Source organism: Hippopotamus amphibius, chromosome 16, assembly GCF_030028045.1.
Source record: "Hippopotamus amphibius kiboko isolate mHipAmp2 chromosome 16, mHipAmp2.hap2, whole genome shotgun sequence".
NCBI classification, from domain to species: domain Eukaryota; kingdom Metazoa; phylum Chordata; class Mammalia; order Artiodactyla; family Hippopotamidae; genus Hippopotamus; species Hippopotamus amphibius.
In genome coordinates, this window is record NC_080201.1 from 41,381,529 (window position 1) to 41,408,688 (window position 27,160).

Genomic DNA, 27,160 nt, shown 5'->3' on the forward strand with positions numbered 1-27,160 from the left:
GCAGTTGTCATTAGCTCCATCACGCACCAGCAGTACAACCTTGAGCTGTATGGTGGTAGGAACACAGAACTAAGGGTCCAACCCCAGGTTCTGTTTTCTTTGTGTCCCTTGAGTAAGCTAAGTCACCTCTCTGAAACTCGTTTCCTCCTCAATAAAGGAGAAAAATAGTCTTTACCTTGCAGGATTGCTTTACATGAAAGGGAAGATACTAAAGTGAGACAGAAAAGATGCCTGAAGTGCAAAATGGAAGGAGGCCTGTCAACCCTGCACCTTCAGGACCCTGAGAGCGAGTGTGTCAAGTTTTGCCCTTTAGATGGCACTCTTGACTCACCTTCACCTGGCTCTGAAGGAAGTAACGAAGTAGAGGCCTAAGCTCAGAGGAAACACTCCAAGGTTGTTAGGTGTCATACTGGTGAGATCTTTGGGGATCTGTTATCTGCAAGTGAGAATGAGGGTATATGACAACTTTCCCAGGCTTGTGAGGACTGCATGGAATGCTTGAGATAGGCCACTTGGCATGGTGCCCAGCACACAAAGGGCTTTCTCAGGCCTTTGGGCAACCCCAAGCTTACGGTCTCACAGACAAGTGTTGACCTTGGTCAGCCATGGTGAGGGCCAGGAAGCACCTGACAGAGCGGTTCCTTTAACAGTGCATTGCCAGCTCTGACAATGCTATTTGGATGTGTCCTTCAGTCTGAAAAATAGCTCTGAGTGATAAGCACTTCTGCCCAATTTCTTGCAGTTGACACACAATGCTGACTTGAATACAGCTAATTTTGAAAGGAGAGGATTATACAAGGACAAGTTTCTTCCCTCATAGCATTCTGGGGAAGGCCAGGACCCTACTGTTTACCTAACAGACTGGGACAACATGGGATACAGGGGAGGGGGCAGTAGTGTGTCTGTGGTCATTGCTGTCAGTCCCCAGCTGTCAGGCCAGACTCCACCTGAACCAGCACACCTAGTGTGTGGTGCTGTGTCCTGGGAAGCAGCAGTCCCCTACACCTCTTCTCAGCCATTCAGCCAGTACCTGCTGAGTGTGGGATCTATGCCTGGAACTGTGCTAGAAACAGGGCCAGGGGAGCAGAATGGTGCAGCCCTCACCTTAGGGCACTCACGGAGGAGGAAACATTTAAGTAAAATTAAGGCAGTAGGAAAGAGATTCTCTGCTGTGAGGAAGAGAGAGGCCAGATACATCCCATGGGCTTCCCTGCCAGATTATTAACTACTCAAAGCAAACACCCAGTTTATACACCTTTGCATGAGTACCCAGAGATGAGGACCCAATAAAATCTGTTGATTAAAAATGCAAATATAGGGACTTCCTAGATGGTGCAGTGGGTAAGAATCCACCTGCCAATGCAGGGGACATGGGTTCGAGCCCTGCCTCAGGAAGATACCACATGCCACTGAGCAACTAAGCCCGTGTGCCACTACTATTGAGCCCATGTGCCATGACTACTGAAGCCCACATGCCTAGAGCCCGTACTCTGCAACAAGAAAGGCCACCATAATGAGAAGCCTACGCACCGCAACGAAGAGCAGCCCCCACTTGCCACAACTAGAGAAAGCCCGTGTGCAGCAACAAAGACCCAAAACAGCCAATAAAATAAATAAATAAATTTATAAAAAAAAAATGCAAGTATACAACAATGCAAAGGGATTCCAAACTTAGAAATCCCAACACAGAAAGTAACTGAAATAAAAAGGAAATTTCACTGCTCAGAACATTTGCCACATGGTCCCTGTAAATCACCATCAGTCTCACACAGTGTTAAACAAAGGGAATGGTGCCTCTAAAGGCCTTCAGAGGCCTGGAAACTGGCAAAAGTAGTTGCCCTTCCAAACACAGGGTGTCGAAGCTTTCGTGGGATTTAATAAAAATGTATATAAGAGACTTACCTGGTGGTCCAGTGGTTAAGACTCCACACTTCCATTGCAGGTGGCATGAGTTCAAAATGTATACAAATTCTCTTGCTGTGAGGTAACATATCTGCCCTTCTGTGGGGAGCCATGCCTGCTCAGGGACTTTTTGTTTAGAGCGGGAAGAAAAGTGGTAACAGCCAAGTCATTCTGGAGGTAATTATGATCCCAAAGTGCAGAGTAGGGAAACCAACAGGCTGGGGCTGGCCTCCTGTCTAGGCTGCGTCCAGCACGGCTCAATTCCTAGGACCTGGCATGGGTCACTCAAGTGACCAAGCTTTAGGCAAATTTCCCAAAGTGGGGCCTGCTTAGGTATTTAGGAAAGAGGCCAGGTTCCTGGGCATCCTTTATCAAGACAAGGTTGTAAAATGTGCCTGCTAGTTTCACACTGGGATGGGAAAGGGAAAATGTGAAACTTAAAAATAGTAAAATAAAATAAAAGCCCTGATGAATGCTGAAGAATTGAGCAATTAGGAACCCATGAATGGATGCATTAGAAATGACAGCAATAATTATTCCTTGTGTTTATACAACTTATATAACTTTGCATTTCACACATGTTATCCCATTAATCCTCATTTTTAATAATTTAAAATTGACTTTGTGTGCTTCTGAGTTTTTAGTGAAGCTTCATAACCATGTTGGGCTACTTCCACAGGACTGTAGAGGCCTTTGCAGAGACATTGTAAAGACTTATCCGAAATCACACCGCAAAAACATAACAGAGGGGAAAAATGAACTCATCCCCCCAACCAAATGCAAGGAATCCATCTTGCCTTCTCTGGGCTCCCACAGATTTGGCTTGAACTTGCCTTTTCCTAAACCTTCCAACTCTTGACACTAGCTTTGTGTGCATGATTCTCCCATCTTCTGGGACCCCTGCAAGATCTGGGGCCTTGTCATTCATTTTTGAGCCTCCAGTGACCAGTTCCATTCTCAATAAATGCACTAATAAATAAGTGAACATTAACATCAATAATGCCTTGCAGTGTTTATTGTGTTGGTCAGTAGTTTCTCCTTCTAGGTTCAGGAGCCACATATTCCTAGCTGGACTGTATTTTCCTGAGAGCAGCAACTGTATGTCATTTTTTTCCCCTTTTTTCTCTTTCTGCATTTGATAAAGTGACAGATTCCAAAAGCTTAATAAATGTCTGTTTATTAAGTTAACTCAAGTTTTCTTCATGATTCAAACAATCACCATGAGAGGGCAGCAGAAAGAAACAGTTAGGGGCCGCCGTCTTCCTTGTGGATCAAAGATGGTCTTGGTTTAAATTTTCCCCAAAGTAGAGCTTGAGACAAGGATTTGAATACAGGCAGTAGTTTATTTTGAGGAAATTAGACAGGGAAGGGAAGGCAGCAGTAAGAGGTATGTTATCAAGTCAGGGAACACCATAGGCAACTGAGCTGAATCCCACTGGGGAATGCTGGGGGACACTATAGAACACACTCAGAGGTGTCCCATCCCAGGAGTGAGGGAGCTGAGATATTCATCCACCAATCCCTGTTAGTCATTTTGGGGCTGTTCCTAATTGATTGCCTAACACTTTGAACCTAGTATGGTTCTGGCAGCCAGACAGTCTTCAGGCAAAAGAACGCAAGTCTTAGCTGTCGGGAGTCAGAGCAGAGTACACAGAAATGCTGAGCACTGATGGCAACTGCTATAACTGCTCTTTAAGTATGGTGTCAAGTGATATATGGGGCCCAGACCTTGACTATGAGCCCTGGTTTCCAGCTCTGGGTCAGAGTTCTCAGGATTTTTTGCCTCTTTCTTGGCTGTCCCAATTAAGTGGAGGACTCACCACCATTCTTCGGATCCAGAGGTTCATGACAGGAATGAAAAAGCCTGTCAGGGCTCCATGATGGAAAGGGGAACACTGGCCCAGGATGTCCTGGCTTGCATCTGAACTCTGCCTTTAATCAGCTCTCTCTGGGTATGTTCAGCAGACTGTATGGTTCTCCTCTCTGAATGGTAGTATATTTTTTCAAACCAGAGCAAGAAGGGACAGTTCTTATAAACCATGCAAACTGTCCTCAAGAGAGACAGAGAGGGAACCAGGGCACTATTAGAAAAAATATAGATAGTCCTTATTGTTTTTTTGCCCCCTCTCCCCAAACTGCAAACTCTATGATTGCCAAGTCTCAGGAAACTAGAACATTCCCTGACACATGGTAAATATTCAATGATGATTTATGTTGTTTTTATTTGATGAAGAGTAGGTGTATCAAGTCGGGGGAAGGAGCTCACTTTAGGCTGAAGGAGATTAAGAAAGGTCTCTGTGGAATGTCAACATTTAAGCTAAAACCAGAATGACAGGAAAGAGACATCCAAACAAAGATCTAGGTCAGGGACTGGCAAACTTTTTCTGTACAGTGCAGTACAGTAAATGTTTTAGCCTTTGTGGGCTATATGTGATCTCTGTCACATCTTCTGAAAAAGAACAACAACCAAAAAAAACCTTAAAATTATAAAACATTTTTAGCTCATGGGATGCACAAAAAAACAGGCTATGGGTCATAGTTTATTGACCCTTCTTCACAGGGAAAGCATTTCAAGTGAGGGAGCTGCTAGTGCAAAGGCCCTAAAGTGTTATGTACTTGGAGAATTTAACAGACAGAAGGTGGCCAGTGTGGCTGGAACATAGTGACCAGGACCCAGAGAGAGTGGAGGAGGAGATAAATCCAAAGAGACAGGTGGGCCCAGACCAACGGGGCCTGTAGGGCATTTCTATTTGATTCTAACTAAAATTGGGAAGCCACTGGAGGATTTTAAGCAAGGGGATGAGGTGATACAATTTATCTTTTACAAAAGATCTCTAGCTGCTTTATGGAGAAAGGCATTTGGTGGGAAGAGGAAGGGCAGTGAGGCCAGGCAGGGGTGAAACAGAAGACAGATGATAGATGAGGTGTAGAAAAGGCACCATCAGACTTGGGACACAGATGGCACTATAGGAGTTGTTTTTCAATCTGCTTCTTTTCATTTAACATCTAATATGTGGCACTTAATCCTTGCATAGAATAGAAAGAAATAGAAATCTGCAGAATATCACATTTGTACTATAATTTATTTCAGCCATCTCTGAAAGGCAGGCATTGAAATTGTTTCCAATTATTTGATATTAGCAGTACTTCTCCAGCGGTGCTTGATTTCCTTAACCTATAATAATAATCTCTTTGATGGAAACTAAAATTTTGGTAGTGAGCACTCATAGTGTATGCAGTGTTATACACACAAAACTTATACAATGTTATAAACTAATGTTACCTCAAAAATAAAAACAAACATAAAAAACTCCTAGAAGAAAAAAGATAATCTCTTTGAATGGGTGCTCTCTGAGGGCTCCCATATTTCCTGCATTTCAGGAAGAGCCAGAAAAACAAGTAAATAATGCTTCCTGTCTAGTGACCTCTCCCAGAGTTTGGAGTACTTTAAAGTCTTCATGAGCATTCCTTACCTGTCAGCACTCCCTTCCCTCTTTACCCCCAAACCGTCGTGCCCTTTGTTACCCTGTTTTTCCTTTGAACAGTCCTTCTGGATCTTGTCTCCTCCTCAATTCTTTTCTCCCCCAATCTCATTCTGCTACCTGAGGGATCATTTTCTCCCCAGATTCGGAGTAACAGCAAACTAGAGAACATGCGGATTAGGTAGACTCTAGAGTGCGCAAGGTGGTCCTTCCTGGCTATTGGCTCCTCCCTCCATCCCCTCACATCGTCCTCCCCAGTGACTGGCTCTCCTCTGTGATTGGTCTACCCAGAGACTGGCTCTCCTCTGTGATTGGCTTTCCCCTAGGGTATGGCTCTCCCCACCCCCAAGCTGCCATTTCCCGCTTTATGATCTCACCTAGTGACTGGCCCTCTTCTGTGATTGGTACCCCAGTGACTAACCCTTCCTCACTAAACGTCCCAGTCAGAATCTGCGAGGACCTCAGGGAGAGAGTCTGCATCCTGCTTCAGGTAGGAAGTTATGACAGTTAAAATGACACAGCTGGGAGCAGGCAGCAGGAAATGAAACCCAGGCTTGGGTTCCCCTTACTTTCCTGAAGAGACAGAGGGCTCTATTTCCCTGTAAAAACTTAATAGAGCCTTTTAGTCAGAATTCCAGAAGCAGAACCCTCTTCCAGAGGCAGCAACCAAGAGAACAAGGAAATCCAGGATTCTCTAGGTGGGCTGATGTTGAATCTTGCACACACTCACTTCTATTTTTTTAACTTGTTCCCCTTCTCCTCATTATAACTAAGTTTTGCATTCACTGCCCTTAATATGGAAGCGTGGTCTGGGCTGAGCTGGAAGGTTGAAGGGAGCTGAGGAGTAGCAAGAGACATGGACTTTTCTTTTTTTTCCAGTTTTAAACTTTTTTTTAAGCTCTTTATTTGTTTTACACTTTTGTACCAGCTTTTGAGGCACACCAAAGTGAATCAGCTGTATTTATACATATATCCCCATAGACCCTCCCTCCTACGACTTCCTCCCACCCTCCCAGTCCTGGCCCTCTAAGGCATCACCCATCATCCTGTTGATCTCTCTTTGTTATACAGCAACTTCCCACTAGCTATCTATTTTCCAGTTGGTAGTGTATGTATGTCTATGCTACTCTCTCATTTCATTCCAGCTCCCCCTTCGCCCCCCACCCCCCCAATCCCGTGTCCTCCAGTCCATTCTCTGCATCTGCATGAGACATGGACTTTTGAAAGGTCTCTGAGATGGGAATGTGAGTCCCTGGTGCTCCAAGAAAAGATATGGAAATCCCAGAAAGGTTGGGGAATCTGAACTCAGGACCTATGCTAATTTCTATGTGGAATCACACGTTTCTTGTATGGGATCTCTGCAAAGCCCAGAATATTAGGGCAAACGTGGCAGTTCCTCAGAGCCCAGGCTGAGCAGAAACTATAATTTCTAACAGCCCAGAATGTACCCACAGCTCAGGACTGGAAAACACAATTGTCTGTCCAGCCTAGGACGGTGCAGATATCATGGGCCCACATAATCCAGGATGGTGCCAATATCGTCATCCCTCATACCCCGGACTGAGCAGACACCATCCTCCCTCACAGGCCAGGACTGTGCACACATTTTATTCTCTACAACCCAGGTCTGTGCAGACACCAACTCCCTTATAGCCCAGCATGGGGCAGACAGTAGTCTCTCATAGCTCACAAGTGGGCAGGCACTGAAGTATTTCATAGCTCAATACTGGAGAGATGAGAATGAGGCTTACATAGACCCTGTTAACCAAACCTCGGGCATTTAGAGTGTATGTTCAGTGACTGAAGCTCAGTAGGAACCAGACAACACTGTAGATGTCAGCGTGGACAGAGACTGCCCAAGGATAAAGCCCCCATTCCTCAAAAGTAGCATTTCAAAGTCAGATGAGTCTTGCATATTTAGATGCTACTCTGGGGAGAAGAAAATTTCTGGATTAAATTTATCTGGATTAAGTATGATGCAAAGATTATGTTACAGAAAAATTTATCAGCACTTCTGTGCACACTTGTGTGGTGTGCTTCAAGGACAAAGAACAAGATAGACTCAAAGGGCCAATATTGCCAGAACAAAGAACTATAAGACTCCTATCACTCTGTACTGTGCAACAATTGCAATGTCCCAAACTTTCCCAAGCAGAATGCCATGTCCCTTGCCCAGCCCATATAAGGAAAGATATTTGCCCCATTTTTCTCCCACTCAGCACACTAAAAGTATACCTACTCTGCCCAGTCAGCAGATAACTGCATGTTCCTTGGCTATAAAAACAGGCAAGCAACCCATGCTCAGGGCTGACTTTCCCTGGCTACCAGGAAGTTGGCCTGCTGTTCTTGCAGCATCCCTTCTCCCTAATAAACTCTATCATCCTTGCCTTCGGCCTTGTGTCTGGAAATTCTTTTTGAACCGGCGCTCAGACCACAACATTTGGTGGCCTGTATGGGGAACTTCTCCTAGGGGAAGATCTCCTACTCCACTTCCTTTCCTCATTCCTTGGGACCCTCTGTGAATAGGCAGGTGGCTGTGGAAGCAACAGAGGAGCCCTGGCCAGGACCATACCCCGGTGGGTTCCAAGGGCTCCACAGTGCACTTCGCCCCAGTAACTGCTGCCTGGAATAGATGAGGATCCTTCTGTCTTCCTTCTGACTGAGGACTAGGCCAATTGATATTGTGTGGGCACGGGTCAGGCATTTAAAAGCCATTAGGGTAACTGCTGCTTGAAGACTCCCGTGAGAGGATAAGGGGGTCACAGAACAGGCCAGGCTTTTAGAGTGTCTGACCCCAGCAAGACAATTTCCGTGCAACGTGAGGCACATAGTGGTTGAAGCAAAACATAAAGCCCACAGTCGCTCGGCCACCGCCTCCTCAGCAGGGTTCAAAGGCAGGCTCCTCAGTCCTCTTTCCCTATTACCTCCACTTCCTCTCCTCCGGCCCGGACTGACTCCAAAGGATCTCGCCACCTCTAGACCATCCTGAAAACGTCTTCCCATCCCTGAGGAACTTCTAACAGTGAGTCAATGCCTGGCTAACCACTGGGAACTCCCCTCTCTGTTTTCACTGGTGCCACAGATGCACATTTCCCATGGGTGCCTCAGACACAGGGTTTCTCACTGGTGCCTCAGCCACACAGTTTTCTCTCTGGTGCCTCAGATGCATGGTTCTCACTGGTGCCACAGATGCATGGGTTTCACTAGTGCCACAGCCACACGGAGATGTCACTGAGACAAAAGGGGATGCCTTTTTGCCCGTCACTGATTCTCAATACCCCTTCCCCATTCTACAGCATCAGGGCTAAGAGTGGGGTCAAAAATGTCTATCCCCTTAGACTCACCTCTCGGTTGTATTCTCAGGAAATGGAAGAAGTTTGACCCAGACAGTCTCAAAAAGAAGAGGATCATTTTCTTTTATAACAAGGCTTGGCCGGAATACAAACTGGGAGACCAAGAACAATGGCCTCTTGATGGGACACTAAATTATAACACAATCCTCCCACTTAATCTCTATTGTTGGAAACTAGGAAGAGATTCTGAGGTTCCATACATCCAGGCCTTCATGGCCCTCAGTCAGAATCCGAGCCTGAGGGGCTCCTGTCACATGTGTCTCTCCACCGCCTCTCTATTGCCTCGTCCTTCCCCTTCTCCTTCCTCATCAGCTCCACTACCCTGTCCCTCTCCCCCTCCACCAGATACTTTAGATGACCCTTCCTGTCCCCGGTCACACTCACCTCCTCCTCAACCTTTTGTTCCCCCACCCCACTTCCTTACCCAGATGCAAATCAACCCTCCCATCCCCACACTCAGTCACAGGCAGCCCAGCGCTCTACATCAGGCTCCAATGTGCTTCCCTTACGAGAGGTCACTAATAGAGACCTAGGTACTATCAGAGTTCACGTCCCCTTCCCCATGTCTGATCTCTGTCATATCCAGGGTAAACTGGGCTTTTTAGCCAGGACGCTTCCACTTTTATCAGGGAATGTCAAGCCCTTACCATAGCTTATCTTGACCTAACCTGGCAAGACATTCATATAGTCCTAAGTACCTGCTGTACACATGAAGAAGAGACCAGGATCTGGGCCTTAGCTCAGGCTTGTGTAGATGAGGCACACGCTGGAAATCCTAATGAGAACCAAACAGGGGCAGAAGCAGTCCCACAGGCAGACCCAGGGTGGAAATATCAAGCAAATGAAAATGGGCCAACAGGAGGGCTCCCTAGGAGAAATTACATGGTTACCTGTCTAGTAGAAGATATGAAAAAGGTGATCATCAAACCTGTCAATTATACTAAACTCAGAGAAGTTACACAAGAGCACTCTGAGAATCCAGCCTTTCTTCAGGCCTGATTAGCAGAGGCTATAAGGAAATACACCAACCTAGACCCTGAGACCCTTGAAGGTCAGACTATACTTGCAGTTCACCTTATAAGCAGGGCATCCCCTGACATAACACAAAAATTACAGAAATTAGAACAGGGCCCACAAACCCCATTCTCTGTCCTACTTGACCCAGTCTTTAAGGTCTTTAATAACAGGGAGGAGGTTTCCAGGAATAGGCAAGAACTAAGAGAGGAAGAAAAACTAAAAAGACATGCTCAATATATTGCCATTACTCAGTCCCTCCCATGACAGGGACCCATGGGAATCCCTCCCTCTTCTCAGAGACTGCCATTGACCTGCTACCAGTGCGGTCAGCTGGGGCACATTGTCAGGAATGGCCACATCCTGCCACCTGATACCCCATGCCCTTACTGTTGCCAAAAGGGCCATTGGAAAAGCAGTTGTCCCTCCTGCCCTCAAGTGGGTAGGCCAACACAAATCATCCAGCACCTGGGGTACTTTGGGACTTGGCCCCCTGGGCCAAAATCAAGGACAATTGCCCCTGGTGGTGGTAACTGACTATCAGGAGCAAGAACCAGATTGCGCTTTAGAGCTGGGGCTCCGGAATATGGCTGACCAAAGGTGCCCAGAGCTCTATCTACAGGCCCCTATGTTCCCCATAAGAACGGAAGAGCCCCGGATAACCCTGGATGTGGCAGGGGCTACTATAACCTTTCTGATTGACACTGGGGCTACTTATTCAGCCCTGACTTCCTTCTCTGGTCCCATTCGCCATTCCTCAATCCTCCTAATAGGGATAGACGGACAGCCCTCTTGTGGCCGATTCACACCTCCCTTACCTTGTTCTCTTGAAAATACTTTATTCATACATTCTTTCCTAGTCCTCCCAACCTGCCCTACACCTCTGCTAGGCCAAGACCTTTTAACAAAACTTAAAGCTACTTTATCATTTACTCCAGTAAATATGGCCTTAACAACCACCATGAAGCCTACTCTAATCACACACAACACCCAATCAAGCATGGAACAGAAATCTTGGACCTATTAGAGGCCATAAAATCCCCTAAGGAAATAGCTATCATCCACTGAAGCACACACCAAAAGGACACATCAGACACAACTAAAGGAAATGATATGGCAAATGGGCCAAAAGGATCACCCAAAATGTCCTACAGACCCCCTTGATCCCAAGTTTAGAGTCTTCACCCCCACGGTACTCACCATCAGAACTTAAAGAGGGACAAAACCATGTGTTCACTCTAACCTCTCAAGGCTGGCTAAAAACCCCAGACACCAAACTTCTTCTACCAGAAGCCGCCCAATGGAAGATTCTGAAGCACCTTCATCAGGCTGCACATTTAGGACCCAAATCCCTTTACAGACTGGTAGGGACAATATTCACAGGGAATCTTCTCCACCCTCCAAACTATATGCCAGGCCAACCCAGAGGGGGCTATAAACCCCCCACCCACCCCATTATCTCATCTGATCCAAAGGTGGGAGAACCAACCAGGAGAAGATTGGCAGATAGATTTCACCCAGATGCCCCCTTGTAAAGCCTTCAAATATCTCCTAGTCATGGTGGACACCGTCACAGGATGGATAGAGGCCTTCCCTACTAAAACTAAGAGAGCATCCAAAGTTACCACCACTCTCATGGAACATACTATACCCTGGTTCAGGCTACTGCACTCTTTACAGTCAGAGAACGGCCCCGCCTTTATTTCAAGTCTAACCCAAGGGGTCAGCAGGCCCTCTAAATCAGTTATCTTCATTCAGCATGCTGTCCTCAGGTGTCAGGCAAGATGGAAACAGCCAATCAAGCCCTCAAGAAATATCTGACCAAGTTAACAATAGAGACACACCAAACATGGGTTTCCCTCTTAACCAATGACAAAACAAACCATCCTTATACTTACTATTTTGATTCCCCTTTCTACATTTACTTCCCCAAATCTCCTAATATCACCACCGATTGGACCCAAACTAGCTATTTTGGGACCTCCACCTGCCCCACCCCTCCCTAGGTGTACCCTGACAGAGAGCAGGTAATGGGAACCCAGGGCCCTATGATGCCCCCACCCAGCAGGAAGCAGCCAGAGAGATCGTAGCCCCTTTCCCTTTCAAAAGGGATTCCTGCGAGAGAGTAGCACAGACATATACATACTACCAACTGTAAAATAGTCAGTGGGAAGTTATTGTATAACAAAGGGAGTCCAACTCGAGGATGGAAGATGCCTTAGAGGACAGGGACGGGGAGGGTGGGGGGGGGACTCGAGGCGGGGGGGAGTCGGGGAGGGGAGGGAATGCGGGGATATGTGTATAAAAACAGATGATTGAACCTGGTGTACCCCCCCCCAAAAAAAAAAAAAAAAAGGGATTCCTGGACACCTGAGAGAGAGCTAGGCAGATAGAAAGACATGAGCATGGTATCAAAAAGGGCCAAAATATTGGCCCCTTAAATAAAAAGAGGGGGGAATGTTGTGTGCTCCAAGGACAAAGAACAAGATAGGCTCAAAGGGCCAATATTGCCAGAACAAGGAGTAACAGGACTCCAGTCACTCTGTACTATGCAACAATTGCAATGTCCCAAACTTTCCCAAGGAGCATGCCATGTCCCTTGCCCAGCCCACATAAGGAAAGATATATGCCCCATTTTTCTCCCACTCAGCACACTAAAAGTATACATTCTCTGCCCAGTCAGCAGATAACTGCAGGTTCCCTGGCTATAAAAACAGGCAAGCAACCCATGCTCAGGGCCAGCTTTCCCTGGCTACCAGGAAGTCAGCCCACCATACTTGCAGCATCCCTTCTCTCTAATAAACTCTATCATCCTTGCCTTCTGCCTTGTGTCTAGAAATTCTTTTCCAACCTGCACTTGGACCAAGACAACTTGCATTCTGAAGAATTAAAATAACCAGCCTTCCATATTTTCCTAGGTTCCATAATCCTTTTGCCTCCATGTTAGGTGACCATTATGGGAGCACATGGAGAAGGACATCCTAAATGTGATTTTGTGCTACCTATCTTCTCACAGGACAGTCCCCATTGTCAAGAAATTTGGGCTGTTTAGCTCTTGGTACTCAAAGGAAAACCTTTAACAGAAATCAGCTTCGCTGTCCCTGCCTCAGCCTTCTTAAGAGGGCTTCATAGAGGACCCTCAGGCAGTGTGGGTTATGTGTTAGATGGAAGCTTTATTTTCCCCCAAAGATGTTTCTTCAACAGCCTGTTTCCACCAAGAAAACCAGCCCTTATCACTGCCTTCGACAAAACAGACCTTCATGCTGAGTGCTGCTCTCATTGCTCCTGTTTTCTCTGTGTTTAGACAAAGACAGTGGATTTGTGTTTTATTATACAGTGGTAGGCCTAGGAAAATCAATTAGCAAGCAGAGTGATCAACAGTAACCATGATTACTATCATTTGCTAAGCTCTTATTATGTGCCAGGCACCGCATAAGCACCTCATGTGCATTATCTCACTTTATCGTAACACAAGGAGACAGGAATTATTATCTTTTGCACTTTACAAATGAATAAGAGGCAAAGAGGTTAACGGACTTTACCAGTCACGGAAATGCTAAGTGTCAGATCAGGATTTCAAAACAGGTTTTTGTGATTCTGTAAATCTTACACTAAGCCTCTGGGGCTGTAGCCAGGCCTAACACTGTACGTTATGAGACTTCAGGGAGTTTCCAGGGACCAGGATCCCCTAAATGCAGCTGTTGGGGGAGGTTGTGAGCAGCCTGGAAGGGACCCTATGAATGATTTATGTGCCTTTCTTTCCGCAAACGGATAACTTGGTCTCATTTCTTGTTTTCTGTTTTTGTTTTTTAATTTGAAATAACACCATACAGTTGGCAAAGCCTGTGAGGAAAACCATTTTATTACTTTTTCTAGATATAATGTGAAAAAGTTACTGACCCAGAGCTCTGGAGCAGGAGCCAATTATGCAAGGTCTTTTAAGAAGGGGACAGATGGCATGTGAAGCTGCAAACATGGGGCTCTTGGACAAGCTTTTGTGGAGAAGTTAAGGCCCACATTCTTGTTCTCTCCCTAATATAATCATCACATTAGAGTAAGAATGAACACTTTTCATGAACTGTGTTTGAACTTTGTGATGATATTTGCAAGGAATGCCTCTGAGCCCCAAAGGGAGTCACATTACCTCCATAAAGTGTTCATTGAGCCAATTTGCCAAAGGGTCAAATATTCTGCATTTTGGGATTTCAGTGTATGCCACCTTGACTGTTTCATCTTTGTTGTCTAAATTTGCCTCTCTGGACTGTTTTCTAGGAAAGCAGGAGCTGAGTCTCTCTTTTGATCACTCCCTCACTGTCTGGCAGTGACAGGCATTTCAACTCTCAGTAGTCACTTGTTGTTTGATAAGCCCTGTTTGAATACCAAATCTTACTCTTTATAGGAAAAATAATAGGTGTATACCCTTTGGGGTGTTGGGAGGATTAAAGATAATGTAGGCAAAGTATTCATTACATTGCATGATATGTAGTAGGCAGTTAATTAATGGGGACCACTACAATCTGTCTCAAAAATAAATGGTTGCAAATGGTACTCACATTGTGTTCCTCCAGGGAGTGAGATTATGTCTCCTGGAACTCTGCAGAGGTCGGTCATCTGTATCCTCATTTATCTTTCTTATCGATCCTAGTCCACCTGCTGATGAGACCTTCTGGTAATGCTTCTCCAGAAGGTGTAATTAAAAATAAACAAAACAAAACAAAACAAATATAAGAGAGAGTTGAGGAGCGAGGGCCGGGAGTGGCATGGTAACAAGTTGGAAATGCAAAAGAGGTAGTGATAAAATAGTAATAAAATAGTCTCCACACCTGAAAGAATGGAGAAATTACTTGAGACCTAAGGATTTTCTAAGAAATGATAAAGGCAACATGGGAGAATTGCAGGGGAAGAACCACAGATCCAGGCAACTTGGGTGTGTCAGGGGCCTTCTAGATGTCTAGGGGCCAAACCCTCTTATTGTGTGTGTAAGCAAGAGAGGATGAGGAAGGTGGAGGAACTTGTCCAAAATCCTGAGGAGGTAAACAGCTCTTCTTTTGTGTTGTGTTGCATTGTTCTGCTTCCAGGATACAGGTATACTCTTCCGGGAAATCACCTCCAGCCCCACATTTAGTTTATATGCCCCAGTTATATGCCAGTTAGACTCCAGGACCCTCTGTTTCCAGGGGATTGCATGTGACTCGAGCCTGGGCAGTTAGTCCCTGAAATGCCCTAGAGATGGTGATTAATTCATGCCACATCCTGTGACCCAAGCTGGTTCAATGAGAATGGCACCCAGGATGAGTGTAGGAGCTATTGGGAATAACAGTTTTTTCCCACTGGATTTGATGCTGGGAGAATGTGAGGGCAGAACATTCGAGGGTCCTTGAACCACCAGGTGGAGTCTGAGAATAAAACATCAGGGAGAAAAGCAGAGCTGAGAGATTGGGTTTCAGTGACTTTTTTTTTTTTTCTTTTTTTAATCCCTGGGTCAAAGCACACCTGAAGATAAAAAACTTGTTGCATTTTCCGGTTATGTGAGGCAATAAAGTCCCTCTGTTCTTGTCCAGTTTGTGGTGAGTTCTCTTTCACTTTCAACACTCATAGTTCTGACACACTGGGTCTCAGTGGGGAATACAGTACATTGGTTTACTCATCATCTGTTCCAGTCTCTAGTAGTTTTCCCTCTACTGCAGGAATGGGGGAAGGGGGGCTAAAAACTCCAGATTGAAGAGTTCTTATAGCTAGGACTCTGTATGTGATCGAGGTTTTACCAATCAGATGAATTCCTGTAAGACTTGATTTACAGCCAAGTTAAATGGGGAAAAAGATGACACTTCCATGTTACTTGTGCTGAGATAGCTGTTGTAGGGGTGCTTCTTAGTCCCCATATGCTGCCGAAGTGGCAGAACCTGGAGTTAGTGCTTAGGACAGAGTTATGTTGATTTACCCGTGCCTGATAGTGACAAAACTGGCAAGCAATTCGCTTGGTAGCCTCTTCTATATTGATGGTCTTGGCCTCAGTGTTGTAGAGCCTATAGAGCCTTAGGCCTTCCAGGGATTTTGTAAGCATCTTCTTTCTTTCTTTTTCTATTTATTTTATTTTTTTTAATTTTAAGAACTTTTATTGAGATACAGTTAACATAAAATAAACTGCATGTATTTAGAGTGTACTATTTGGCATCCCAATCTCCCAATTCATTCCCCCCCCAACCCTTCCCACTTTCCCCACTTGGTGTCCATATGTTTGTTCTCTACATCTGTGTCTCTATCTCTGCCTTGCAAACTGGTTGATTTGTACCATTTTTCTATAGTCTGCATATATATGTTAATATATGATATTTGTTTTTCTCTTTCTGACTCACTTCACTTTGTATGACAGTCTCTAGGTCCATCCATGTCTCTACAAATGTCCCAGTTTCATTGCTTTCTACAGCTGAGTAATATTCCATTGTGTATATGTACCACATCATTTTTATCCATTCATCTGTTGATGGACATTTAGGTTGCTTCCATGTCCTGGCTATTGTAAATAGTGCTGCAATGAACACTAGAGTGCATGTGTTTTTTTTGTTTTTGTTTTTGTTTTTTTTTTTTTTTTTTTTTTTTTTTATGTTGTTCTCTGGGTATATGCCCAGTAGTGGAATTGCTGGGTCATATGGTAAGTTTATTTTTAGTTTTTCAAGGAACCTCCATACCGTTCTCCATAGTGACTGTATCAATTTAAATTCCCACCAACAGTGCAAGAGTGTTCCCTTTTCTCCATACGCTCTCCAGCATTAACTGTTTGTAGATTTTCTGATGATGCCCATTCTAACTGGTGTGAAGTGATACCTCATTGTAGTTTTGATTTGCATTTCTCTAATAATTAGGGATGTTGAGCAGCTTTTCATGTGCTTCTTGGCCATCCATATGTTTTCTTTGGAGAAATGCCTACTTAGGTCTTCTGCCCATTTTTTGATTGGGTTGTTTGTTTTTTTGATATTGAGCTGGATGAACTCTTTATATATTTCAGAGATTAATCCTTTGTCTGTTGATTCATTTGCAAATATTTTCTCCCATTCTGAGGGTTGTCTTTTCATCTTTCTTATAGTTTCCTTTGCTGTGCAAAAGCTTTGAAGTTTCATTAGGTCCCACTTATTTATTTTTGTTTTTATTTCCATTACTCTAGGGGGTGGATCCAAAAAGATCTTGCTGTGATTTACATCAAAGAATGTTCTTCCTATGTTTTCCTCTAGGAGTTTCATAGTGTCTGGCCTTACATTTAGGTCTTTAATCCATTTTGAGTTTATTTTTGTGTATGGTGTTAGGGAGTGTTCTAATTTCATTCTTTTACATGTAGCTGTCCAGTTTTCCCAGCACCACTTATTGAAGCGGCTGCCTTTTCTCCATTGTATATCCTTGGCTCCTTTGTCATAGATTAGTTGACCATAGTTTATTTCTGGGCTTTCTATCATGTTCCATTGATCTATATTTCTGTTTTTGTACCAATATCATACTGTTGATCACTGTAGCCTTGTAGTATAGCCTGAAGTCAGGAAGCCTGATTCCACCAACTCCATCTTTCCTTCTCAAAATTGCTTTGGCTACTCAGGGTCTTTTGTGTTTCCATACAAATCATAAAATTTCTTGTTCTAGTTCTGTGAAAAATGCCATTGGTGATTTGATAGGGATTGCATTGAATCTGTAAATTGCTTTGGATAATACAGTCATTTTCACAGTGTTGATTCTTCCAATCCAAGAACATGGAACGTCCCTTCATCTGTTTGTGTCGTCTTTGATTTCTTTCATTAGTGTCTTGTAGATATCTGAGTACAGGTCTTTTACCTCCTTTGTTAGATTTATTCCTAGGTATTTTATTCTCTTTGTTGCAATGGTGAATGGGATTGTTATTTAATTTCTCTTTCTGATCTTTCATTGTTAGTGTATAGAAATGCGAGAGGTTTCTGTGTGTTAATTTTATATCCTGCAACTTTACTGAATTCATTGATTAGCTTAAGTAGTTTTCTGGTGATATCTTTAGAATTTTCAATGTATAATATCATTTCATCTGCAAACAGTGGACAGTTTTACTTCTTCTTTTCCAATTTGGACTCCTTTTATTTCTTTTTCTTCTCTGATTGCTGTGGCAAGGACTTCCAAAACTATGTTGAATAGTAGTGGTGAGAGTGGACATCCCTGTCTTGTTCCTGATCTTAGAGGGAATGCTTCCAGTTTTTCACCATTGACAATGATGTTTGCTGTGGGTTTGTCATATATGGCCTTTATTATGTTGAGGTAGGTAAGCACCTTATTTCTAAACTTTCTCCTTGAAATAGCTAAAGTGGTTTCTGTTTCCTGCAATGAAACTTGGACTAATAAACCAGAAATTCTGCCTCTGGACAGGGCACTTGCTTTCCATGATTAGGCAACAGCATCCCAGGCTCTCCCTGACCTAGGGCATCTTATTATTGTTGGGTGGCAGGAGACTGATGACTGCCACATGGACTCACAGAAGTATAGATTGACTGTTGGTGATGCTTGACTCCCAGCTGGTGCAGATTTGGGTCAGAGCAAGAAGAGACCTGTGGGAAGTGGTGCAAGGGGGTAAATGGGCTGAATTAGAAGAAAAGGTTTGCTTAGGCTCTGGGAAGAATAGCAGTTGAGCCCTGCTGTGCATACTCCACAGGGGTAGCTTAAAAGCAGATTATGCAGGGGTCATTGATTGTGATGCACCCCAGTAACAGTGCAGGGGAATGAGATGGTTTCTTGATTGTTTCTCAAAAGTCTGTATGACATTGGGATCACTGGTTATAAAACCAATGACCTTATGATTTTACACTAAGTAGGTGAGGTCACCTATTCCCATATCATCTAGTTATGAGCACATCTCAAGGTACTCTCCAGGTTTCTGGATCTTAAGTTTTCTCAGATATATGGATTGTTCCCTGAGATTAAGGACAGGGCAGTGAGTTCTCACAGTGTAGCTGGGCCCCAGTATTTAGCTCTGCATTTACATTTGAGTTCAAGCTCCAAATAAGATCTCCTCAACATAAAGATTCTGCAGACTTGCTGACTCGACATCCTGCCTGACTCCTTATTGTCCTCACACCAGCAACACCAGCATCATCACAGAACTTGTTAAAAATGGAAGTTATCAAGCCCCAACCCAGACCCACAAAATCTGAGCTTTCTGGTAGGGTTACTGTGGCAATTAAACTGGAACAAAGAGTGTAACACATGTAGCTAAGTGCCTACAACCACAGAACTGACCCTCCCTGTGTTTGTGTGTGTGTCTAAGTCTTTGCCCAAACGGGTGCCTCTGTCTGCATTGACTCCTTCTCCCTCAGCCTGCTGGACCTATAGTCTCTCACATCTTAGCTCAAGCATCCCTTTGTCTATTTGTCTCTGCAATCTTTTCTTATCTTCTTCTCTCCTGGTACCGACCCCTCCCTCCACTGAGCTTTCATCTTTTTTTTTTTTTTTTTTTTTTATGAATAAAGAGTCTTTTATTGACATTTTAGGATACTCCACGAGTGGAACTTTGAACTCCCGATAAGGACCCCCTCTACACACCTCCTGCCACAACCAAGCAGGGGCTAGAATGCCTTTCACATCAAGGGCAATTTGCAAATACCTGTTAATATACTGAATCTAATTTCTCCTTCTATCCACAAGAAGGAGATAAAATCAGGCAAATGGAAGGAAAGATGAGATGATTTTTTTTTTTTGAGGTGATCTTCTAAATATTCCTACTCCACTCTAACACACACACACACCACTATCCTTGGGATACAGTTGAATACACTCTGAGATACCCGCCTTACCGTAACTGGGATACCATTCACCATATTCCTCAAAATGCCTGCATTATTTTTATAGGCACTCTAGAAAATTTTCTGCCTCTCCATGGGAAAACGTTAAGAAAGTAAGTACAACATTGCACATTTCAAATACATCCTGAGGGACTGAATCCGTTTTGAATGGTTTTTAAAATGCCAAGAATTCCCAAGATTTAATCATAACTACTTACTTGAAAATGGTCGGAGCCATTTTCAACAGTATGATTTAGTAGAAGATGGTTTCCGATCTGTTTCAACTAGTTGGCTATCAATGAAAAGGTCAAAAATTGGCTTAAACCAACGTTTTCCAAACGTTGGTTTTTTAAATCATTTTCATAGAAAGGTAACAGATGTTTTCCCCTAAGTTGGAAATCTACAGAATAAAATGAAGTATCATTCTCTAGACGATACACCTTTGTGTGTGTGATGGATCTAGCGTATATGATGGTGCTTGAAGGGGAGTATAGGCAGCATTTCCTCAACTTTGGGGGGATCGTCTGATGGGATTTAGCAGGAACGGGTATGAATATTCACAAAGTGGCTGTGAGTGGTTTCATCTGTTCTTTCTGACCATTTTAAGGTAGGCAGCACTTTCAAGCTGATTAAGATGTATTGATATTTAACTTACTAGCAGAATGATAACTGATTCTGTTATTAACTGAGGTAAATCAGTATGATTAGGCAGAACCACACCAAAAATTTCAAAATTATTGGAATCGTTAGAGCAAATAAATCCCACTTGAGTTGGTCAGAACAAGTTTTAATTGGAAAAAGGCTGTGGGTTGGCATAAAGGTCCAAATATAACTAACTCATCCTTGAAAATTTAACAGATCAGCTTGAACCCGTAATTAACTGTTCAAAATAATTTTTTAAAATTGTTTAAAAATTGTTTTTAAAATGTTTTATCTAATTAAGAACTAATTCTGAGTGGATTAAAGCTATTTTACGCTATTCTAGGTTAATTTGATGTAGCCAACATTTATTTGTTAAAATTTGGTCAAACTTATTCTCGTGGGGGTTACTCATTCATTTAAAAAATATTTATTTAGCATTTTCTATAGATAAGAGTCTGGGTTCAAATTCTCACTCTACCAGATGGCATTTATATCAAGCAAGACACTTTGCACTTCTACTTTATCTCTAATACAGGGATTATAATAGAAGTTTAGATTCTTTCCAAAGTCGGAAGATTAAATGAGAAAAAAAAATACACATAAAGCTCTTTGCACACTACACAGTACTTAGTAAGCAACCAATGAGTGTTAGCTTTTGTCTTATTTTAGAGAGGTAGTATGCATGGTAGTTAACAATATGTGTTTGAGATCAGCACAGTCTGGGGGGATAACCCAGAGTCTGCCATTCTCTGGATGCATGACCTTAGCCGAGAAACTACCTTTAAAAGGAGATGATCATATCAAGCTCATTGGGCACAAAGTAAATGTTCAAGAAATAATATAGTGACTATAAGCCTCTCCACCTGTCACTGGCTAGTTTGGGTTCTGAACAGAGATGTTCTAGAGTGTTCATTATACAGTTACCCCTCGTTATCCACAGGGGATTGGTCCCAGGGCCCCCAGAGATACCAAAATCTGCGGATGCTCAAGTCCCATATGCAAGATGGCGTAGTATTTGCATATAACCTACGCACATTCTCCTGTATACTTTAAATCATCTCTGTCTTACTTATAATATATCTAATACAGTTGACCCTTGAACAATATGGGTTTGCATTATGCAAGTCCCACTTAACTCATGGGTTTTTTTTTTTTTTTTTTTTTTATTTTATTTTTTTTGGGGGTACACCAGGTTCAATCAACTGTTTTTATACACATATCCCCATATTCCCTCCCTTCCTTGACGCCCCCCCCTCGATTCCCCCCCACCCTCCCTGCCCCGGCCTCTAAGGCATCTTCCATCCTCAAGTTGGACTCCCTTTGTTATACAACAACTTCCCACTGACTATTTTACAGTTGGTAGTATATATATGTCTGTACTACTCTCCCGCTTCTTCTCAGTTTCCCCTTCACTCCCCGCCCCCTCCCATACCTCGAGTTCTCCAGTCCATTCCCTGTATCTGCTTCCCTGTTCTTGTCACTGAGTTCATCAGTACCATTTTTAGATTCCGTATATGTGAGTTAGCATACAATATTTGTCTTTCTCTTTCTGACTTACTTCACTCTGTATGACAGATTGTAGTTCTATCCACCTCATGACATATAGCTCCACCTCATCCCTTTTTATAGCTGAGTAATATTCCATTGTATATATATGCCACATCTTCTGTATCCATTCATTTGTTGATGGGCATTTAGGTTGCTTCCATGTCCTGGCTATTGTAAAGAGTGCTGCAATAAACATTATGGTACAAGTTTCTTTTGGGATTATGGTTTTCTTTGGGTATATGCCCAGGAGTGGGATTACTGGATCATATGGTAGTTCTATTTGTAGTTTTTGAAGGAACCTCCAAATTGTTTTCCATAGTGGCTGTACCAACTTACAGTCCCACCAACAGTGCAGGAGAGTTCCCTTTTCTCCACACCCTCTCCAACATTTGTTGTTTCCAGACTTTGTGATGATGGCCATTCTGATTGGTGTGAGGTGATACCTCATTGTGGCTTTGACTTGCATTTCTCTGATGATGAGTGATGTTGAGCATCTTTTCATGTGTTTGTTGGCCATCTGTATGTCTTCTTTGGAGAAATGTCTATTTAGGTCTTCTGCCCATTTGTGGATTGGGTTATTTGCTTTTTTGGTATGAAGCTGCATGAGCTGCTTGTATATTTTGGAGGTTAATCCTTTGTCCGTTGTTTCATAGGCAATTATTTTTTCCCATTCTGAGGGTTGCCTTTTAGTCTTGTTTATGGTTTCTTTTGCTGTGCAAAAGCTTTTAAGTTTCATGAGGTCCCATTCGTTTATTCTTGATTTTATTTCCATGATTCTAGGAGGTGGGTCAAAAAGGATGTTGCTTTGATGTATGTCAAAGAGTGTTCTGCCTATGTTTTCCTCTAGGAGTTTGATAGTGTCTGGCCTTATATGTAGGTCTTTAATCCATTTGGAGTTTATTTTTGTGTATGGTGTTAGGAAGTGTTCTAATTTCATTCTTTTACATGTTGCTGTCCAATTTTCCCAGCACCACTTATTGAAGAGGCTGTCTTTTTTCCATTGTATACTCGTGCCTCCTTTGTCAAAGATAAGGTGCCCATATGTGTTTGGGCTTACTTCTGAGTTCTCTATTCTGTTCCATTGATCTTCCTTTCTATTTTTGTGCCAGTACCATACTGTCTTGATCACTATGGCCTTGTAGTATAGTTTGAAGTCAGGAAGCCTGATTCCACCAACTCCATTTTTCCTTCTCAAGATTGCTTTGGCTATTCGGGGTCTTTTGCGTTTCCATACAAATCGTAAGATTTCTTGCTCTAGTTCTGTGAAAAATGCCATTGGTAATCTGATCGGGATTGCATTAAATCTGTAAATTGCTTTGGGTAGTACAGTCATTTTCACGATGTTGATTCTTCCAATCCAGGAACATGGTATATCCCTCCATCTGTTTATGTCATCTTTGATTTCTTTCATCAATGTCTTAAAGTTTTCTGCATACAGATCTTTTGCCTCCTTAGGCAGGTTTATTCCTAGGTATTTTATTCTTTTGGTTGCAATGGTGAATGGGAGAGTTTCCTTAATTTCTCTTTCTGCTCTTCCGTTGTTAGTGTATAGGAATGCAAGAGATTTCTGTGCATTAATTTTGTATCCTGCTACTTTACTAAACTCATCAATGAGTGCTAGCAGTTTTCTGGTAGAGTCTTTAGGGTTTTCTATATATAGTATCATGTCATCTGCAAAGAGTGATAATTTTACTTCTTCTTTTCCAATTTGGATTCCTTTAATTTCTTTTTCTTCTCTGATTGCTGTGGCTAACACTTCCAAAACTATGTTGAATAACAGTGGTGAGAGTGGACACCCTTGTCTTGTTCCTGTTCTTAGAGGGAATTCTTCCAGTTTTTCTCCATTGAGAACAATGTTGGCTTTTGGTTTGTCATATATGGCTTTTATGATGTTGAGGTAATTTCCTTCTATGCCCATTTTCTGGAGAGCTTTTATCATAAATGGATGTTGAACTTTGTCAAAAGCTTTTTCTGCATCTATTGAAATGATCATATGGTTTTTATCCTTCAATTTGTTGATATGATGTATCACGTTGATTGATTTACATATATTGAAGAATCCTTGCATCCCAGGGATAAACCCCACTTGACCGTGGTGTATGATTTTTTTAATGTGCTGTTGCAGTCTGTTAGCTAGTATTTTGTTGAGGATTTTTGCATCTATATTCATCAGTGATATTGGTCTGTAGTTTTCTTTTTTTGTGACATCTTTGCCTGGTTTAGGTATCAGGGTGATGGTAGCCTCATAGAATGAGTTTGGGAGTGCTCCGCCTTCTGCAATATTTTGGAAGAGTTTGAGAAGGATAGGTGTTAACTCTTCTCGAAATGTTTGATAGAATTCGCCTGTGAATCCATCTGGTCCTGGGCTTTTGTGTGTTGGGAGATTTTTAATCACTGCCTCAATTTCTGTACTTGTGATTGGTCTGTTCATGGTTTCTATTTCTTCCTGGTTCAGTCTTGGAAGATTGTATTTTTCTAAGAATGTATCCATTTCTTCCAGGTTATCCAATTGATTGGCATATAGTTGCTTGTAGTAGTCTCTCATGATGTTTTGTATTTCTGAGGTGTCCGTTGTGACTTCTCCTTTTTCATTTCTAATTCTGTTGATTTGCATCTTCTCCCTTTTTTTCTTGATGAGTCTGGCTAATGGTTTATCAATTTTGTTAATCTTCTCAAAGAACCAGCTTTTAGTTTTATTTATTTTTCTTATGGTTTCTTTCCTTTCTTTTTCATTTATTTCTGCTCTGATCTTTACGATTTCTTTCCTTCTGCTCACTTTGGGGTTTCTTTGTTCTTCTTTCTCTAGTTGTTTTAGGTGTAAGGTTAGGTTGTTTATTCGATCATTTTCTTGTTTCTTAAGGTAGGACTGTATTGCTATAAACTTCCCTCTTAGAACTGCTTTTGCTGCGTCCCATAGGTTTTGGGTTGTTGTGTTTTCGTTGTCATTTGTTTCTAGATACTTTTTGATTTCCTCTTTGATTTCTGTAGTGATTCCTTGGTTGTTTAATAGTGAATTGTTTAGCCTCCATGTGTTTGTATTTTTTGCAGTTTTTTTCCTGTAATTGATATCTAGTCTCATGGCGTTGTGGTCTGAGAAGATGCTTGATATGATTTCAATTTTCTTGAATTTGCTGAGGTTTGATTTGTGACCCAAGATGTGATCTATCCTGGAAAATGTTCCGTGTGCACTTGAGAAGAAAGTGTAGTCTGTCGTTTTTGGATGGAATGTCCTATAAATATCAATGAAGTTGAGATGGTCTAATGTGTCATTTAAAGCTTGTGTGTCTTTATTTATTTTCTGTTTGGATGATCTGTCCATTGATGTAAGTGGGGTGTTCAAGTCTCCCACTATAATTGTGTTACTGTCGATGTCCCCTTTTATAGCTGTTAGCATTTGCCTTATGTATTGAGGTGCTCCTATATTGGGGGCATAGATATTTACCATTGTGATATGTTCTTCTTGGATGGATCCCTTGATCATTATGTAGTGCCCTTCCTTGTCTCTTTTAATAGCCTTTACTTTCAAGTCTAATTTGTCTGATATGAGTATTGCTACTCCAGCTTTCTTTTGACTTCCATTTGCATGGAATATCTTTTTCCATCCCTTTACTTTCAGTCTATATGTATCCCTTGGTCTGAAGTGGGTTTCTTGTAGGCAGCATATAGAAGGGTCTTGTTTTTGTATCCATTCAGCCAGTCTGTGTCTTTTGGTTGGAGCATTTAATCCATTTACATTTAAAGTGATTATTGACATGTGTGTTCCAATTACCATTTTCTTAATTGTTTTGGGTTTGTATTTGTAGGTGTTTTCCTTTTCTTGTGTTTCCTACTTAGAGAAGTTCCTTAGCACTTGTTGTAAGGCTGGTTTGGTGGTGCTGAATTCTCTTAACTTTTGCTTGTCTGGAAAGCTTTTGATTTCTCCCTCAAATCAGAATGAGATTCTTGCTGGGTAAAGTATTCTTGGCTGTAGGTTTCTCTCTTTCAGGACTTTCAGGATATCCTGCCATTCCCTTCTGGCCTGCAGAGTTTCTGTAGAAAGGTCAGCTGTTATCCTGATGGGTTTTCCCTTATATGTTGTTTGTTGCTTTTCTCTTGCTGCTTTTAATATTTTTTCTTTGTGTTGAATTGTCGTTAGTTTGATTAATATGTGTCTCGGTGTATTTCTCCTTGGGTTTATTCTGTATGGGACTCTCTGTGCTTCTTGGACTTGGTGAATTATTTCCTTTCCCATGTTGGGGAAGTTTTCCACTAGAACCTCTTCAAATATTTTCACAGACCCTTTCTTGTTTTCTTCTTCTTCTGGGATGCCTATAATTCGAATGTTGGTACGTTTAAGGTTATCACTGAGGTCTCTGAGGCTGTCTTCTAGTCTTTTTATTTTTTTATCTTTTTCCTGCTCTGTGGCGTTTATTTCTTCCATTCTATCTTCCAACTCACTTATTCGTTCTTCTGCCTCAGTCATTCTGCTGGTTAGAGCATCTAGAGTATTTTTAATTTCAGTTATTTTGTTATCCATTGCTGTTTGTTTTTCCGAGTTCTTATGAACTGTTTCTTGTACTTTCTCTAATTTGTTATCGAGATTTTGTATCATTTTTACTATCATTACTCTAAATTCTTTTTCAGGCATTTTTCCTATTTCCTCCTCATTTATTTGGTCTTGTGGGTTTTTTTCCTGCTCCTTTGCCTGCATGGTGTTTCTTTGTTTCCTCATGGTTGTCCAAGCTTTTGGGGTTGCTTGTCCTGGTGACAGAGGTGTTTATAGAAGACTGTCCAAGCCTCAGACTAATGTCCAAGTATTGGATTAGACGAGTATTCAGTCTAGGAAACACATACATGTATAAGACACACAATTATTGAATCCGTTAGGACATAAGGCTCTAGAAAGACCTGACAGAACCCCAGTGTGCTATCAGATATTCAGAGAGAAACCCAGCAGAAATTGACAACTGAAACAGAACAAATCAGAGACAAAAGCAAAAGCAAACAAACAACAAATAACACCCTACACATACAAACATCAATCCAGGGAGATTTTGTAAGCTAGGATCAAATATAGAAATGAGCTGGAGTACCACCAGAGAGAATGGAGATTCTCAGAATGTAATTAGACAACTGTACTAAGAACTAAGATAAAGACAAAAGCCTAATATTAATACCAAGGCAGCGCATCATCTGGAGAATAGAGCAAGGAGTCTGAGCAGACTGATAGTGTTGCTTATAAGTATGTTAAGATAAAATACACTTAAAATGGCTGGAAGAAAGGGGAACAGAAGAGCGTACTGTGGTTGGAAATATGCAAAGAAAAAGAAAGGAATAGAAGTGTATAAAAGAAAGGGATGAAAGGAAAGTATGAAAGATATTTTGTCCGTACTACCAAAAACTTAGCTAGATATAGAAGTATTTTAAAAGGCAATAAAAAAAAAAAAAAAAAGAG

The 27,160-nt window shown here is 42.2% G+C and overlaps 1 pseudogene; it reads left to right on the forward strand.

The window, feature by feature from the left end:
• Positions 1 to 243: 243 nt before the first annotated feature.
• LOC130838063 (gamma-glutamyl hydrolase-like) overlaps positions 244 to 27,160 on the forward strand; it is a 65,298-nt pseudogene continuing 38,381 nt past the window's right edge.